This window comes from Salvia hispanica, chromosome 3 (genome assembly GCF_029641045.1).
Source record: "Salvia hispanica isolate PSC_SH4W2 chromosome 3, Shi_PSC_v1, whole genome shotgun sequence".
Classification (NCBI taxonomy): Eukaryota; Viridiplantae; Streptophyta; class Magnoliopsida; order Lamiales; family Lamiaceae; genus Salvia; species Salvia hispanica.
The window spans coordinates 18,548,406-18,555,524 of NC_142694.1; positions in this window are offsets into that span (position 1 = coordinate 18,548,406).

A 7,119-nucleotide genomic window follows, 5' to 3' on the forward strand; every position below is an offset into this window, starting at 1 on the left:
TGACCAGTCGAGTAGGCACCAACTCATTCTTGTCATTCTTCACCACTTGTATTCCAGATTTCTTCGGTACCATGTGAACCGGACTGACCCACTCGCTATCTGGAATAGAGTATATGATTCCAAGGGACAGTAGTTTCAGAACTTCCTTGAGCACTTCCTCCCTCATGTTTGGATTCAGTTTCCTTTGTGGATCACGCCGAGCCTTTGCCCCTTCCTCTAGTCTGATGTGGTGCATGCAAAGATCAGGGCTAATTCCAACTAGGTCAGAAAGTGTCCACCCTATGGCCTTCTTGTTCCTCCTTATTACTTCCAGCAGCGCACTCTCTTGGTCTTCAGTCAAGCGGCTGTTAATTATCACTGGACAAGTTTCTCCTTCCTCCAGGTATGCATACTTTAAATTTTCAGGCAAAGTTTTCAACTCCTTCTTCGGTGTGATGGCTTCCTGAGGTAAAGGGTTCTCCGCCTTACTTCTTGGCGCCATTTCCTCTAGATTCGCTCCCTCGTCTGGGCTCTTCTCCTGAACAGATCTGGCTGATTGGAATGATAGTGGCTGGTGGCAGAATGCCATGATCGCTTCATTGATCTGATCATCTGTCAAGTCCTGTGTGAAAAAAGTTTCACACCATCCTGTCACCTCCTTTTCTACAGTCTGGCTCAGCTCCGAATTGTCAAACTGTTCCTGCATTAGTTCAGTCTCAAGATATTCTTGGACTAGGGGGTTAATTACATCTACAACATGCAAGTTTTCAACATCAAGCGGTTTTTTCATAGCTTCTTCAATGTTGAAGGTGTATTTCTCCCCATGATAGTCCAGGCATATGGTTCCATCAAACACATCAATAACAGTCTTCGCGGTGCGAAGGAAAGGTCTCCCCAGTAACACCCCACTAGACTCAGCAGATTCATTACCCCTCATTTTTATCACATGAAAATCAGCTGGGTATAGGAAATCATGCACTCTGACTATGACATTTTCCAATACTCCCTCAGGCGATATGCATGTTCTATCGGCCAACTGAATCACTACTTTAGTATCGACCAAACTGACTCCCACCAATTTTTTATATATTGACAGCGGTAGGACATTTATCGAAGCACCTAGATCACACATGGCATGCTCAATTTTAATATCACCTATAGAAATAGGAAGAGTGAATATACCTGGATCTGTACACTTTGACGGCATCCTCCTCTTTTGTATCACGGCGGATACATTTTCTCCTATAACAATCTTCCCATCAGGTTTGGTTTTTCCTGCTATGAATTCCTTGATGAACTTGCTGAAGGTGGGTATTTTCAGAGCCTGCAAAAAGGGTAGGTTAATCTCCAGCTTACTAAATATTTCCACAAGGTCCTCAGTATCATCTTTCTTTTTCTTGGCTTCTCCTCGATATGGGAATGGTTTGGGTCGCTTTACTGCATTCGTGGAACTCCCTGCTGGGGCTGCACCTGTCTCCCTGCTTCCCTCTTTAAGTTCCAACTCAGGTTCTGGATCAAGGAAAAATGGGTCACTTAGTCGAGGCATCGATCCCCTTAAATCTCCCTCCTGGAGGTCATCCTGTATAGGAATTTCTCTGAGTCCAGGATCATCTCCTCGAGACTTCTGATTCCCCTTTTCTCCGTTCATCTGTGAGGGTGTCTCCTCGTTTATCACTTGCTTCGGTCCTTCATAGCCTTTCCCCGATCTCAAGGTAATTTGACTAATATTTGCTCGGTCTGGTGGTTTGACAGTGGCAGGCAATTTCCCTTCATTTCCCCGCATTTCGTTCAGCGACGTGGCCAACTGGGACATCTGCTTTGCCAACATGTCCATGGCAGACTTCTGCTCCTGCTGGGCATCTTGAATTTTGTGCACCACGTCATTGTTAGCCTGCATGTTATTCTGCATGTGTTGTTGGAAATTTACCAGGTCATGCACCATGTCATCAAGATTCCGCTGTGGTCGGAAACCTTGAATTGAACTGGGATTAAATCCTTGATTTTGATTGGTTCCAACCACCTGGTTCTGGCGAAAATTTCCCTGACCTCCTTGATTATTGTTGTACTGGGTTGCTGGACCTGGGTGACTCTGTTGGAAATTTTGATTGTTTCCTGAATTGTTCCTCTGATGCGGTGGCACATAAGAATTCCCTTGGTTGCTCTGGTTCCTGTTGTTCCAGTTATGCTGATCCCCTTGGTTACGGAAATTCCAGTTGTTCAACCCCTCTTGCTGCTTCCCTGCCCAGTTAGAATTATGCTGTGGTCCTTCCTGATTCCGGCTGGGCCATGTCTGCTGGTTCTCCGCTGGACCTGGGTGTTGTGACTGTGGTTGTTGGTTCCCTTCAGCCCATCTGAAACAAGGATTGTCCCTCCATGGTGCCTCCTTAATCTTCCACTGGTTCCAGTTGGTATTTTGATTACTTTGATTCCAATTCCCCATTGCATTCACTTGAGCTTGGAAATCTCCATCGAGTGAGGGATTATTGTAAAATTGAAGCTGATGTTCCTCTTGACCTGGGTTTTTTTCCTTATCAGTCGACCCAGGGGTATTTTTCTTTTCAATGGCATTTAGCAGTGCCTTCTCCAGTCGATCTATTCTGTCTCTAACCTCTTCTCCTTCTCGTTCCTTAACTGTGTTCGCGGAGCTTCTCCTCATGATAGCACGCGGGCAGTCATACGCCTTCTTCGCGTCGATTAATCTTCCCAGAATCTCGCGTGCCTCGCTTGCCTTATTCTTGGTGAAATTCCCCCCGCTCGAGGAATTCATTAAGTCCTTGGACTCAGGATTTGCCCCTTCGTAGAATAGATAAAATGTTTCAGCCTCCGTCATCCTGTGATTTGGGCAAGCGTCAAGCAGGCCTTTAAACCGAGACCAATATTGGCTTAAAGATTCATCGTAGTCCTGCTTACACTCTTGAATTTCTTTTTTCAAAGCGTTTGTCTTATTGGACGGAAAGAAATAGTCCAGGAACTCCAATTTGAAATCCCTCCATGTGGTGATCGAGTCAGGTGGAAGCCTCAGCAACCAAGTGTTTGCCTCTCCTTTCAATGCAAATGGAATCGCTCGCAGGCGATAGTCCTCCTCGGTAGTTTCGTTAGGCCTTTTCTGGATGCTACATAGCTTACTAAACTCGTTCAAAAACTCATAAGGACACTCATTCCTCCGTCCAGAGAATGTAGGTAAAACGCCCAGCACATTCGTCTTGATCTCAATAGACCGCTGACGTTGATTTGACACTATGGCATGAGCTGGCTCTCCGTCGAGATGTGCAGTTAGCGAACCAATCTCTGGGTCTAGGTCCACTAAGTTTGCCATTACAGACTCCTCTTCCTCCCTTTCCGAATGCTCAGTTTCTGACGACGACCGTGAATCCTCTTTCCCCGATGAATTCCACTCTTCTTCACTCCCTGATTCAAACGGAAATGGATCTACAGTTGACAACCCCGATCTGGTAGTTATGGCGGATGTTGATTCCTTAACTTGCCACTTCAACTGCACGTTCCTTGACCAAGATGGGTTGCTCCAGATTCCTGACCTTGAGCCCTTGCTCATAAACTGCCAAAAGCGAAATTCAAAAGATTAAAACTATTTACACCAAATCTCTAAACACATAAACAAACTACGCCATCCATCCCCGGCAACGGCGCCATTTGAAGAGTTGATTTTTCTTGCTTGCTGTATCCTATCAATTTCTAATTACACACTTCCTAGATCCAGTAAATCAACTAGATCACAAGGTCTAGAGACTCACAAGACTGGAAGTCTGGTCGTTGGTACGCAAGCAAACCTTCAAAACCCTCAACCACAGATACTAAACTAGCACAGGGAAGTAGGGATCGATCCCACAGAGATGGACTCGTAAAATACATGCGTAGAGAATTGGAAACTATTTTTGGGTTGGCTGCTGCCACGCATATTTTGGGTTGAGGAATTTAACTAAGTGAATTTGGAAATAAAGTACGCTATGCTAACTGCTAGATCTAGGCGAAAATGAATTTTGCATAAGAACTAAGTCAAATCAACTACTAGATCTGGGACTTCTACGAACATATCTAGACCAAGGAGATTAAAACAAGTGGGGACCAAACTCTGAAAAAGGTAAGTACGGACAGAATCGAATCTGCAGCCTAACTAACTAAAGCATCAACTGAAAATGACTTCATCTTCTTCAACGAACACAAATAAATGCAGAGATCAAGAAAAACAAACTCAGATGTAGATCGGAGGCATAATCTTAACAGAAAACTAAACAACGACGGAAATTAAACTGCTAGACGAAGCAAACCAGGCAGAACAAAATTTCCCATAATTTCATGCACAAATTTCACCTCCCCTGTTCAGATCCACACTTCGGATGCTAAATCCACTCCGGATCCAAGCATCAGAACAAAAATCCAACCGAACACAACTTCAATACCACGATTCTCGAATCTCCTAAAATATTCAGCAACAAATTCAAGAGAACATCTCAAATAAACAAACCAAAATAGCAAGCATCATAATAATCAACACGAAATCTAACTTCCTCATAGTAAATCAAATGTAAATAGAACGGATAAACTGATTCAGCAACAAAAACAGCAAGCTCGACTTCCAAAAGTGAAGTTCGAGACGGAACAGAGTAGTAAACAGAAATTAAGAGAACAATTGTTTCTTCGCCCTCAAGGGACGGTGGTGCACTGATACGTAATTCACGAAAACGAAAACCACCCCAATTCCCCATTTCCCTAGTGTGTGAGCTAAGAGCGTGACTGTGTGTGGAGTGTGACGGATCTGCCATTCTTGTTGCGCACTCCTTTATTTATAAGCTTCGAGGTGGGGCCCAGCGAGGTATTGATTGACTTGATTGCCCTCAGCTTTTGGCTTCCTTCCTCTAGCTTTTCCTCGTGATTCCGTTCCTGCTCCTCGCTAGATATCCTCCTCCAGCATCTCCTGGATCTAGCGCTACACACACACCTGGCTTAACAAAACTTGTTAGATCCAGCAGAAATGTGATGTTTTTCACTACATAACCAATGCATGAAATTAGCCTTATCATTACTACGGTGAGCGGGAACAAAATTGGAAATGTATTGAAGCAGCAGGGGAATACTCCAAAGACTAAGAGCAAAGAACTGCAGCGCATTAATGTTGTCTGAAACAAACCATTAGTCATTGAATAACTTGGCGACAACATCAAAACATTATCAAGAATGCAGCAACAACATGGAGATAGATGTGGAAAAATGATTGCAAACTTCAAGCATTCATGATCATTTGTATTAAACTGATATGGTTCATAATATGTGCCATTTAGTTCAATATAAAGCTCATCCGTTTCAATTAAATTCAATATTATGTTAGACTATTTACTTCACTGCACATATTTGCTTCACTATAGAACATATTTACTTCACTGTAATTCACTGTAAAGTTATTATACTTCACTATAAGCATATAATAGTTCACTATATGCACAATATACTTCACTATATGTTCAATATACTTCACTAAAATGAAAAAAATAGTTCATTATGACTAATATTCTTCACTGAATTATCAAACATTAGTATAAAAGACCATATAGTATTTCAACTTCACTGTAAAGTGAACCAAAATATCTAATAAGTGAACTAAAGATTTGTAAGCAGTGAAATAAACACATGTAAAAGTGAACTTATTCGCACTTGAGTAGAACACAATAAACAAGTTCGCAACAAGATAAAAATCACTCAAAAGTGAACTAAAAACGAGTTATTAGTGCACTAAATATGATGCTACAAAGTGAACTATTTCTGGCCAAATTCTCAGCGCCTCTGTTTTGTCTTCTCTTTCACCTTTCTGCAGTTCTTCAAATCATGATGTCCAATCTCTTGGCAGTTTCCACATTTTCGACCTGGTTTCATTGATAACCTCAATGCATCTGTTTTTGTCTTCTTTTTTACCTTTTTTTTATCCCTTTTTACGGGTATCAAACCCAACATGTCGAGCGTGATTGTTATAGAAGTCCAATGCACGATCAAGAGTGATAAACTCTGTCCAATTCTTGACTTCAAATCTTTGGGACATTTTGGCACGTAAATCACTGTTGTATAAACAAAACAACGTTATATTTCACTATTAGTTACATATACTTCACTACATGAAATATTCACATCACTGTTAGCAATAAATCATTGTTGAATTAAAAAACAATTTATACTTCACTGTTCGTTACATATACATCACTATATGCTCAATATAGTTCACTATATCCTCAATATACTTCACTGTAATGTAAAAACAAAACACTATAAGGCATGCATCATATACTTCACTATAACCATAATTTGATTCACTGTAAAGGTGAAATACTTCACTGTAAGCACGATATAGTTCACTATATCATCACTATACTTCACTGGAGTGAAAAACACAAAACACTATAAGACATGCATCATATACTTCACTATAACTGTAATTTGATTCACTGTAAATGTAAAATACTTCACTATCCTCAATATACTTCACTGGAATGAAAACACAAAACACTATAAGACATGCATCATATACTTACTGGAAGCGATAAATACTTCACTCCAAAGTATGATAATTACCTTTAGAAGTCTTAGCTTCCTCTCCCGACGATGATGAATCGAAATAATCTTCGTCCCCGCATCAGAATTGAATCCATTGATTTCTCTTTTGCGTGATTGATGAATTGGAGAAGAATGGAATCACGATGAACTGCAATGAATTGGAGAGGTATCGCAATGAATTGGACAAAATTCGCGTCGAGATGAATTAAGAACGAATAATGTGAATTGGATAAGAATCACGTTGGATGAATTGAATGGAAAAACAGAATTTGAATGAATCTAATTTGGAAGGAAATCGATCATGAGATTTTGGTTCCAGATCTGATTTGGAATGGAATGAATATGATATGGAACACACGCCTCATATGAATTTCATAATGTGATTCCAAAAATACCCTTGGCATATTTTACATCATTAAAATAATATTTGTTGTCTTTATTTGTTTGGCTAAGAATTGTTCTCTAGTTATATACTTAAAATTAGTTAGATCTCTCTCTCTCTCTCTCTCTCTCTCCCTCCCTCCCTCTCTCCCTCTCCCTCCCTCTCCCTCTCTCTCTCTCTCTCTCTCTCCCTCTCTCTCT